Raw genomic sequence first — 12,869 nt, forward strand, 5'->3', positions numbered from 1 at the left:
TAATTTTCCCTGAAAGAAACTTTTCAATGTGCAATGATCACTAATAGCTACTGGCCAGGTGTATTAATAAGATAATTTTATACATTCTTAGCTACTAAATTTAATATATTTACTTACAAAGAATTCTGTGCAATGAATGTTATTAATACGTAGGAAAGAGACTATTTTACTTCAAAGCAAGATTAATTTATCTATAAAAATATAGTTCATTATTTGGGGTGCTTGGGATCAATGACCCTTTTATAAGCAGTTTAGTATACTATGATGCGATATTTAGGTTCAGCTTTGCTCTCTGAATCTTCATAACAATTTGTTTTGCCTTTCTGCCTTTGACTTCTTTGCTTATTTCTGTCCAATTAATATTCTTGTTTGAATGAAATCCTGGTTGAAAACTGTCCAAAATTTGTGGGAGTAACTGCAAGTTTCAAGAGTTTTTCACAGTTCTTTCTGGTGCCTGGCTCCTGTTCTTTGTCAACCCCTTTTGTGTGGTGGCAGAACTGCTTTTCACAAAATTGGAAAGGCAAGAACAAACTGAAGACTCCTGCTTGAGTAACACATTATGTTCTTAGGGGCCAACCAGCCAGGCATTGGGACAATGAAAACAGCACTAAGGGGAGCAGGAGCACAGCACTGGGCATGATGTATATCATTTTCACCAGTACAGAAAAACACACATGTAATCAGACTCTGGAAAGACCCTGGGTTTAACTATGAACATTAGCTCGAGTAATAATCAGCAGTGTTGCCCAGCTCTGCATGGGTGACTCTGAACATATCTCCTTGTTTTTTATTAATTTCAAAAAGGGAAAAATCATTGTTATTTAAAAAATTTCCCCAGGTTTTATGCTTTGCCAGCTTTTGGATACCCTTCCCAACCAGTGTGGCCCATATCTTGCTTCCACCCAAAGTTCAGTGGGCCTTTCTTCAGCAAGTTTCCTCAGAAACACCAAAGCCTCTACATGTGGGTTAGGAACACTTATGTTAACAAGACACATGAATACCTACTTTGTTGTATTACATAAAACTACAGCCATAATGAGTCTCCAGACTTCATCTTCTGAGAGTAATTATTTTTCTCTTTCCTATTTTGTCTTTCATATTATGCCCTTTAAATATTTGAAGTAAAAAAAACACAACGGATTCTTTAAATTCAGGCTTTATACTAAAGCCTAACCGCCTCAGTTTATCAATTACACAGAGCCAAAAAAGGAGAAGGTTATATTTTGCTGTAGAAAGGCCAGCGGCCCTAAAATAAGACAGTGAGGTGGAGACAGAAAAAAATACTTTATAAAAACAAACTCGATTTATTCAAATTGCAGGTCTGTATATGCCCACTTATTTTGTCTGTGTGCAACAGTGTTGTCTATCTGATAACTCAATGGTTGTTTTGTAATTTTTTTCTGGATGAAAAAGCTTTGTAGAAACTAAAAAAAGACATTCAGTCATATTTTTCTAGTTTAGCTTGTAGGATAATATTTCATGTAGTGCAGAAAGAAAGTTTTATGGGATAAGACATTGTTGGATTTTGCTCTATTTCAATTCTTTCTAATTTTGTAAAATGCCATCTGTATATACTATTCAACTACTGTATGTCCTATAGATGTATTACACAATTTAGTCTATTAAAAGCCTATAATGGTTTGACGAACTGGTAAATCAAAGGCTTCTTGGTTGAAAAACATTAGACATTTGTGGATCTGTGCTTTTCCCGTTCCACATATAATACAGAGAAGCCATTTTCTAGTCTTTTTTTAGTTAGTTGAGCATGCTGATACACTACAAAATGAATGTTCTCACCTTTTTCTTTATGCAGCCAGTGGTATAGTATAAACTATTCTAAAGACAATCAAGCTCTGCAGATGTGTTATTTGCCATTTCCCCTTTCTTTACTAGTCAAGTGAGCTTGGAATTCATTCCTTATGTGTTGTCTTAAAAATGGCAAACATTTGAACTTCTCTTGTTCAAGCAACCTTCCTGAGCTCTGTTGCCCTGTGTGGTACTCAAAGGTAGCATGGTGTACTAGCAGTGGGCCAACTGAGTCATCTTCATTCACCTTTTAATACCAAGCACATTTTAAACATTTGCTCAAAAGGTTATTGTAAAGCCCAATGGGGACTTGCATTACTTGAAGCACATCTATCGTTTGCTTATGCTGAAAGAGTGAGGTCATATAGTAGATAAGATGAAAGACCAGGATAATCTGTCATAGAACAAACAGCATTTTCCCCAAAATGTCATGTTACCAAAAGGAGAAAGATCATGTAACTCAAGCACTAGACGTTCTGTCAATCAAGCTGACACTTAAGACTTTATATTCGCAATACACCATAACACTTCGGTGTGCATGTGTGTCAGCGTAGTGAAAGACATCAAACATAGTGACAGCCATTTCCTACAATAAGAACATTTCCTCAGTTAGGAGTGGGATCTACTTTTAGTGGTATCCTGCTATTGTCTAGGCAAGGGGTTCCCGAAGTTTTTATGCCACAGTCCAGCAAACCATGGTCCAGCAGTCACAGCCGACCGCAGCCGGAATTTGGTAAGGATACCCCCATTCCCCGGGCAGGGGGTGGGCCAAACCCTGCGCTGCCACGGGCCCTGCAGAATGAGCCATGGCCTCTCCGCCTAGCTGTTGGGGGGCTGCAGTTTGCTGGTGCGCGGTCACTTCCGGTCTGGCAGCTGACCATGCTGTGGACTGGCAGCCAACCCAGTGCGGCCTGGCACTGGGCCATGGCCTGGGGATTGAGAACCCCTGGTCTAGGCTATCTTGTAGCATGGCACAGTTGGCACTTCCTGCTATCCATTTATCACCCACATCATGTGAGCACCTCACAAGCCTGAGATTACTAATTTGACTAGGAGGATAAATAATCTCTCCATTTTAAAGAGAGAGGTACATCATATAGAAAATGATTTTGCCAAAGTTTCACTGGATGCCTATGACAGAGCCTGGAACTGAGCCTAAGTTTCCTGAATTCCAGCCTCACACCCTGTCCACTAGACCATCCTTCCTGCTGCAGAACCTTAAAAGCTGATATCTAAAATGACACAATATGGAAACTCTCCCTCATGTCTTGCATTATCAGTTTCCATTGTTGCATGTTCCCATATTTGAGGAAACACTATAATCTCCCTTGATCACCTTGCAGCAGGCAGTGTCAACAGACGCCATCAACTGAATTTCATTCAGCTAAGAGCAGATTTGTGTTGAGCCACGAGTTTTATATTTACATTGGTCTGAGAACATGGGCAGTTTACCTTTAATTAGGATGAAAAGAGGAAAGAGCTATCCCTTTGTCAAGCTACAGATAGCCAATTTAAAAATATATATCTAAAATCCAGCAGAAAGCCTCAAATTCATGTAATGTTAAGTGAAGATGTTTTCACTGAACTGATCTGCATATTAGCATATAATTTCCATGCCTATTCAGCCTTCCGCTTTTTGGTGCTTCCTTTGTGATACGTGCTGTTGGACACTTTTACAACTGAACTGACAAAAAGTCAGTGTCAGAATGGGAAAATCTGATTCTTGTGGTACACTCCACTAAAAAGTATCCCTGTTGCGCTAATTCACATCCCATTTTAAGTCTTCATTAAACCTGATGCAGAAGAGAGCAGTCACAAAACACTACATCGGAAGTATGCAAGAACCCTGTATTATCCACAGTGAGACATTTCAGCTCATTACAGCATGTGAACACCACATCAACTCTTTGGTTATGAAGTTTGTACTCAGACCCTGTTTTTCTGACATAGACCAAACTGGAGAACTCCCCAGGAACAGCTTGGGAACATGAATTCATTTCCTATATTCCATTTTCTTTTATTTCAGTCAGCTGTGGAAAACTGGGATTTCAACTAAGTGTCTGTAACCTCAAACATTTTGTTTTAAAAAAAGAGTTTAAAAAAATCTGAAAATTTCCTCTGGAAATTTTGTCAAAAAATAATTCTTTCCTTTTTTTCAAACAGTTTTGCTAAAAATCTTTGACATTTGAGTTGAGTTGACCTTGTTTGAGATGGCTTTGACTTATCTTAAGCCAGGGAACTGGCACTAATATATAGAAATCCAGTTAAAAGGAATCTTCAGAGAAGCAGAATTATTAGTGACTTAATCTCTCTTCCTCTGTTCTGTCCCATAGCATCATGTATGCTTTCAGGTTCCAGACCTTGTATTACAAGGGATATGGATATTTTCACACCCATTTACAATTCCTACATGTTGGGCTGGGAATTTGTTTAGAACACAAATAACTACATTTATTCCAAGAACTAGACGAAACTATGAAATGAAGTCAAGCCTTACCATTAGTTTTTATGGATTGGGACAACTTATTTGTACCTGGCCATTTAAATTATGGAAACTTAAACTACCAAACAGCCTTTTCATATTTCCAGACATATACCAGATGACATATGTATGTGCATGTGTTAGTTTTGTAATATGCAGAGTAGGTGGGAACACACACATTCAGCTGAATGAGGTAAATTCAGTGTAAGCCCAAATACTGCTCTTGGCTTCTGTGAGTGGAGAAAACCAGAACTCAATCAGTCCCAGCAGGGGAGCAGGGGACGGAAAGGAATGCAAAAGGCACAGACAGAAGTGCAGCTCCCCACAGTAACACATAGCACTTCACAGGAAGCACTATGAGTTACAGTGATCCCCCAGACCCAACAGTTGTTCACTCTTGGGTCCCAAGGGTTGGGGTATTTGGCTGCAATTTGGAGAGGCTGCCAGTCTACAGCTGCTCTCCCCTAGCTCCGTGCCTGCCGCCATCCAGCCCCAGCTCTGTCTTCAGAATGGGAGTGGGGGCTAGGGAGCAGTGGGAGTTTGGTTTGGGGTTTTTTCAGCCAGCACTGGAGGGTGGGGCAGGTGGCTTGGAGCCACCCACACCTCAGGAGGGCTCCAAACTGCCCGCCTCACCCTCTAGCGCCAGCTGCAAAACCCCCAGACCAAATTCCCTCTGCTCCTTCCCCCCTCCCCTCCCCTCCCCTCCCCATTGTGAAGACAGCACAGGGAGTAGGGCTCAGCTGCATCAGCCCAGCCCTGCTTCTGGTGTGCAAAGACAGACGTTAATAAAGGCACTTCATTTTGGAGTGTCTTCCATCTGAGCCATCACGCAATGTGCTTTCAGGGGCCAGACTGAGCAAAAATTGTCACTTTTGTCTGTGCCTTCTATGGCAGGAGGGAGTTGTGCTTCTCTGGTAGAAGCCTCCCTGGAGCTGCTGGTTTTCAGGTGTGTGACAGTCCATGCCTCCCATTTCCTTCAGTTGATGTTTCAGTTTCCCAGGAACTGATGTTTTAATTCTGAAACCTAAGGATAATTTAAATGAACTATTTCTCTGCTGATGATTTGAGCAGAAACAACAGCCTAGGTTCTTTATCTGACTGTCCCAGACATCCTTTCAGTCTCAGGCACCAAAAAACTTCAATTGTCTCCTACCCAGATCTCCAGCTACCTCCCTGGTGAGCTCTACAAGGCAGCTAGACGTTGTCAGGAGATAAGTCTGTGCCATGTTAAACACTGACAGTGCAGGGAGAGCCTAAAATAAACTGAACCTAACCTGAGAGTTAATAACAGAGCAGTTGCTGTACTGATTCTGTTCTTTATTTCAAGAACACTCCCTGCAAACTATTTTTTTAAATTTCTCTGGTGCTGCTACAGAAGACAGTGAATTTGCCAGAAAAATTAGGACTCACTGGTCAATGGAGCATACCGAGCCTTCAGCACAGCACTGCTCTCCCCTTCTTATCAGCTCCCTCTAACTCCCACCACAAACATATATACTCCTCAGATCTGAACACACCTATTCTATGTCCCTGCCTCATGGGGTTGAGAGTTTGGGGGCACGGTCAGGGGAGGTAAAAGGAAAGGTTTCTCTCTAAAACTAAAACATTGCAGGTGGTCCCAAAGTTGCTTAAGCTGGCTGTGGGCAGCAGCATAGTAGCAGCCTATGCATGGAAATGGGATCCTTTCAGTGAGGCAACCAAACCTCTTGACTCCTTGTAGCCAAGAATTTCAAAATTACATCATCAGGCAAAAGTGAGTTTCCAGGATCCCTAAATCCCTTTCTGTAGGAATCTCCAGACAGATACAATTTATTAGGAGGTCAAATATAACTAAAATAAGACCTGGTTTTAGACCATTGTCATTGTAACCTGCAATAAGGGTGGTCTTAGCTCTCTTGCAGCACTTTGGCAGGGAAATTCTTTCTCCCAAGCGGAAGTGCTGAAATAGTTTGGTTGATATGCATATTCTTGCCCATTTCTGTATTGTAGCATATGTAGTGTTTGTCTGAGAGTACCACTCCCAACAGCACAATGGATATACTCTGTGCCACGAATCCCAGCATGACACTGAAAATAATGGACCTGATCTGACATGCGTTGTAGCCAGTGGGAATTTTGCCAAAGCCTTCAATGGAAGCAAGACCAGGACCAAATGAAACACCTTAATAAAAGGCCTGGGGCACAGCACAGCATGCTGGGAAGGGTTCAGTGCTGGAGACAAAAGTAGCAAACAGTAAGAAAAAAAAGAAAGAAAAACACTTAAAAAAATCAGGCAGAGAGAGATTTAAGGTCAATTCTCCTATTCACCTTCGTAGCATAAATCCGGAGGAACTATTGACTTCAAGGGAGTGACTGGTAAATCTGAGAGAAAAATCCAAGCCTTGACTTTTCCCTGCTGTTTACAGAGACCATATTTAGGGCCCTCCTTCCCTTCCCCCCCACCTCCCCGTCCCCGTCCCCATCCCTGTCCCTGTCCCATCCCCATCCCCTCCCACTTTGCTCACATGTTACCAGTTTTGTTACCAGTTTTGTCTTCCCCCTTTTTTTTCCTTAACTCTTTGGAATCACATTTCAAGTCCCCTCTTACTTTTAACTCCCTCTTTGCTTGTGCCCTACGCACATGTCAAATTAAAGCCTGGATCTCAGGTGCACTTGGAACTGAGGTGACACATCTGAATCCTGGAGTTGACATAAAGGCTAAGGTGCTGCTACCTATTTTTAGCAAAACTGGGTTAAATAAAGTGGCTTATTCATCCCTGAAATTTTAAATGAATTCCAGAGAGGACAAAGAGCCCTGTGTCTTTTCTCCCACCCATTTTTTTCAGCCCAGTTTAAACATGCAGAGCTAAATCCTCCCTGCTTTGTTCCAAGAGTGAGTCAAAATAAGAGCAGAAAATGATTTGCTAGCTCAGCATGAGCCACTGTTTTGCTGACAATAATCTATATGATTTTCATATTTGTTATCAGGAGACTGGAAGTACTTAAAATAATATGAAGCATCAATGCCCAGGACCAAATTCTGTTCTTGCACACACCTATATTAATCCCCTGACTTCAGGGGAATGGCTTTGGACAGACTACAGTGTAGCTGAAAGACACAGGGTCCCAAGGAGATTAAAAAATGAATAATATTAGTTATTTTAAACTTTGCTCTCCATAAATGCTCAGTAATGTATCGGAAAAAAGCATAGCAGATGATGGCTTTCAAGCTAAGCCTGGTCCCAAGGAAGGCCAGCTCCCTCATTAAGTATAGGTCTTACTGTATCCTTTAAATCATTGTCTGTTTGTAAGAGCAGAGCTTGCATATGTTCTCCACGCAGCCATGAAATGCATTTGGCAGGGATTTCCACCAGCTGGAAATTTTAAGTGTGCCGTATTCCTGCAACCCCCATTTCATAGGCAGTTCATTTTAATGAATAGGAAAGTACCAGTTGAACCCAACATTTAACCCCAACACATGTGCTTAATTATAAACTTGTCTGAAGTGTACGTGATCACATCGCCCCCTCACATCTGAACTCAGTCATACAACAGCACAAGGTAACACAATGGAGCCTTCAGACCTACTGGCTTAGCATCGAAACTCCCAGGGTTGGGGACTCTCCCTTTCTTTCTTTGCTGTGTTTGCACTGTGGCCAGTACAAAGCCATCCTGGTCTATAAGTGGGGTCTCCAATGCTACCATAATGCAAACAACAACAAACAGCTGAGGGGTGAGTATCTGGTGCTGGGATCAGTCCCTGTTGACAGGTGCAGGGTCTGTATGGCCTGAGCTGTGCTAATCCACAGTCTATTCACAGCTCTGCAGAGGAAAATACTCATTTCAGGAAATTCCCCTTTCCCAGTATCAGGCAGGTTCATCTCTTCCTGTGAGCAAACCTGCCGGACCAAGAGCAGCTCAGCCTACTGGAGAATCTTAGTTTAGAGCTTGGGCTCCCTGGGGAAACCCTGATCAGCAGCCAGCTAGGAGAGACAGCCAACTAATGGGGTGGCCTGCAGGTTAACAGCAGGTGCCATGGATCCCAAGATGGCTATGGAAGCACAAAGCCAGGGTACACTTCTGCTTTGTCTTCTGCTGCAAAGAGAAGGAACAAGATATATGGTTTTCCTGCACTCTTCCCATGGTATCCAACTGGGGCCTCCAAGGGGTGTTTTTGCTCCTCATTCTACTCCAGCCAGCCAGGACTGAGTTCAAACTGGGCAGGTATTGCAGGGAGCAGATAGAAACTCTTTCAAATTGCTGAACACATTTGCCTAAATGGAAATAAGAATCAGCAGGGCTGACTCTCTCAAACCTCCTATCCACGTCCTCAGAGGTTTGGTATGAAAACCCCGGACAAATTAAGATCTCTTTCCTACACAAAAGGCTTATGTGTCTATCTTCAAACACAAATGTTTTGCCACACAGAATTCTGTCAAGAGCTGTGCTTATTATTCCAGCTTTACAATAAAAATTGTTGTGCAAATGACCTAGATACATAGAGCACAGCACTTAAATGGGGATTTAGCTAAATCCAGTATGCACATCTAAGCAGGGAACATATACAAGCTGGGAAAACACCATAATGTGATCATAAAGGACCTTAAGTCCTAGATGCACATTGGATATATGTACCCAGAAGGCAGTGCTGGATTGATACTGTAGCCTACATTTTGACTCAGCTGAAAAAAGGACTCAGAGCAAGGAGGCCATTGGGTTCTAATCTACTCTAAGCTGCTGATTTGACTGCTTGTGTTTCAGCCATATGCCATGTACAGCTGAGTAAACCATAGGTCCTTACTGAGACCAAGGAACTGTTCCATTTGTTGCTTAAATGATGCACATGCAGATATTCTTATATGGCAATATTCACCATCGACTCTTGTTCTTCAGTAATGCTATATACACTGTCAAACAGGAAAGTATCTGATCCTCTTTTTAATGAAATTTCACCAGGAATAAGCACATGAATATAGACAGCAGGAGCACAGCAGGAGCAGGCCAGAGTTTGCATCAGAAAAGGATATAATTACCACTACAATATGATCGTGTTGGATAAAGTATGTTCACGATAAACAGATACACTGTACCCATATGGAATACTTATATAAGCATATTATATATGCACATATACATCCAGATCACTGCCTTGCTAGACTCACTATTAACTTTGCTTCAAAAGAAAGAATTCAAAAGGAAACTGAGAAAACAACTTCTGCTCGCAAAGCTGCCTCGGATTGCCATGGTACCCTAGACGCTCGTGCTGGGATCTAGGAGTTTTTACTGTGCTGCCGTTTGTTTTGTTTAATCATGTCACCGTTCTTTTAGTGTAGTTCAATAAAGTTTAAGACCATGATTAAATTCCAAAGTTGAATTCCATCAGAACTGCACATGCTGGCCCTAAATAAGAAAAGCTGTGTCTGCCAGTGTTTCTACAAGCTGCCAAGGAAATAGAGCTCTCTGTACACCGACTTATCCTGTAATTAGGCTGGATCTGTTCCTTGGAGATCTATTTTTTTCTAAGATGACACCAACATCTGAGTAATGCACCAGTCGTGCTGTACTACCAATTCAAAGCAAAGAGCTCTCCTGACATAAAATTCATGAGGGAACTGGAATATCAGCTCAGCTCTTTCCATATTATATTTCCAAGACCCATAACATAGGCAGAACATGACAATGTCTTTGTTTATGCAGTTACGGCAATGCTGACCATGTGAGGAAACATTTCTCAGAGCAGGTTTATACAGACGGGCTCACTCCAGGTTCAACTGGGGTAAGTAAAAGTGGAAGCAGAGCCCTGGACTTCAAACTGAATTCTCAATGCCTGTTATCAGCCTCATCTTTAATGGCCTAATATCAGTTGCTCATTAGGAGGAGCCCCTGATGATATTGTGCACCCAGTGCAGTTCACACAGAATACTTCTGCTCACAGTTTCTGCTCATATGATGCAGAGTCTCATTACTCTACGCTTTTATGTGCAGGTTGGTCAAATATGTGGCTGGGATGGTTTAGACTGGGCTGTTCCTGGTTGAGCAGGGGATTGGATTGGAATTGCCTCCTGAGGTACTGTCCAGCCCTATTTTCTATGAGTCTATATTTAATTGGGCATCTGCATCCAGGAGCAGATCCAGGATTTTCCAGAGCGGGGTGTGGGAGCAGCAACTCACACTTCAGGGGAAACTGCAGCCCTGCTCCCAGTCTCTCTCACCACAGGAGCCTCTGGGGACTTTTCAAAGTCCCTAAAGCAGATGAAAATCCTGCCTCCCTTCCTGTTACTGCTCAGAGGCATGGCCCCACTATCCTCTTCCCCCTCTCCCACAACTCTCCTGCCTTTCCTGTTGCTGCTGCTTTTTCTACTGCTCAGGGGTGGGGAAGCTTTAGAGCCAGGCAGGTTGAGCAGGGGCTTAGTTCAGCTGGGGAGGGGACAACAGCAGCATGGCGGGATAGTAGTCCCTGCCTGGTCACAGCAGAGGGAGGGGGACCCCCATCCATCCCTGCTGCCATCGTCCCCAGCTAGGCCCAGCCCCTGTACTGCAGGCAGGAAGGGCTCTGGTGCCTCTCTGCCTCCAGGACGATGGGGGAAAGCAGGTAGGGGAGCGGTTGAGGAGGGAGCATGCCTTTGAACAAGAAGGGGAAGGGAGGAAGGGAGGGGAAGGGAATTTTCACCTGCTTTAGGGACATAAAAAAGTCTCTGAAAGCTCCCGTGGTGCAGTACAATCCAAAAGCAGGGTGCAACCATGCCATGACACTCCCTCTGGGTCCACCCCTCTTTGTGTCTTCCAAATACACACATTAATTTCACAGCCCTAACTGAGAAAACCTCTCTCTTGAGTTCAAGGTGCAATTTGTACTTTCAGTCTCAAAAAGGGTGTCACCATATGTGGCCGATATTCTATATTGCTCATTTTGCTGGGTCGCTCACTGACGTCAGCATAAGCAGGTTATACAGCTTGCCCAGGGCACCAGCTTTAATTTTTGGGAGCTAGGACATTTTCAAGCTGTGGAATTAATTTCCCAGCTCTGCTCTGCTGTCTCAACAGTTAGGTCTAAAGATACTGGTAGAAGTTGACACTTTCAAGAGTGTTTATATAAATAAAGCTTCGGATTGTTGCAAGAGGTGAGTTATAAAGGAACAGGTGCTGGATGGCCAGAAGCTCTTCCAGTTTCCCCCATGCTTCAGGAAACACACCTGTTGTTCCTGCCTACGCTAAGGAAATGAGAAGAAGCCTCCAGGATCACCTTTGACCAAGGTTTGAAACTCTTGGGTTTTAGTACAAAACAGGGACATTCATTTCTGAGAACCCCCTAGAACTTTGCTAGAAAAAAACTTCCAGGCATTAGTGAGATCAGCACCCCTTGCAAGTTAGAGAGTACCTAGGATCTGAGCCTTGAATCTCAAAGTTGCAAAAGCCATTGAAATAACCCTCCGCACCCCATTGCATATTAGGACCTTCTCTTTGTGATGTGGTTTAATCTGTGAGAAGAGCTGAGATATAACATACTAATGTAACTTGCCCTCTTGGCAAGCAGAGGCTACTCTCCTAGTGGGGACTGTTGCCTGTGGGTACATTGGCCTTACCCACCACTTGCTCAGCAGAGCCTGTAGGGCTGGTCCTGAAGTCAGAAGTAAAAATCAGCAAGTTTGCACCATCTTGCTGCGCAGCTCATTTTCAGTCAATGAATTCACAGAAGCCTACAAAGGGCACATTAAAGTTTAATGCTCAAGGCCCTAAACAATGGGCCTCCTTAAATGCACTGCACAGCATGACATGGCTGCTTCATTAGCACAGGAGAGCAGACAGAAGCCACTGGGAACCGAACTGCAAACACAACTTCCTTTGGCATTTCCATTGTCTAATTCCTGTGAACTTTGTAAACAATTGCACAATGTCCATCAATGTTTCAAGAGAAGCCTTGTTAACCACTGGGAAGAAGCACCCTCATGGTTCCACCACAGGTCTGAGCATCTATCTACACATGAGCTATTCTTGATTCTGGCACAAACTTGTTGTGCGGCCTCAACCAAGGCACTTAACCTCTGTGGGCTTGATTCACAAAGGGGACTTAGTCACCTATGTCCAAACTTCTTAAAACCCCATGTAGCCCCAACAGCATCCACATTTCTGCCACCAAAGTCCCATTAACTTCTCCCATAGGGCACCTGCTGAATGGCTTAGGTCTTGACAGCAATGAATAGCTTCAGACTTAGTCCATATCTAAGCTCCATCAGGATTCACATACTCAGCATTCCTCCACCTACTTTGTCTATGGGACATACTCTGGACACTTCTTCTCCACAAGGCTCAGCCAGCAGAAGGAGATGACAATGGTAGCGCCTCTCTCTCTTACCCAACAGCCCCGGATTTAGAGCGCTCACATAGTCTGTGGGAGACCCAGGTAGAGAATATTCTGGTGTGGGGCTCTTCTGTTCTTTCCTGTTGAAGCTATACCACCTTATATAACAGAATATGTTCACAGGAGAAGCGACTAGAACCCAGATCTCTCCCTCTCATGGGAGAGTCATTCTTACCAGCCCCTTCCACCCCCCGGATCCAATGAATATTTAACTATTCCATACAGAACAGAACAGCTTCAGCA

This window comes from Alligator sinensis, unplaced genomic scaffold (genome assembly GCF_000455745.1).
Source record: "Alligator sinensis unplaced genomic scaffold, ASM45574v1 scaffold85_1, whole genome shotgun sequence".
Classification (NCBI taxonomy): Eukaryota; Metazoa; Chordata; order Crocodylia; family Alligatoridae; genus Alligator; species Alligator sinensis.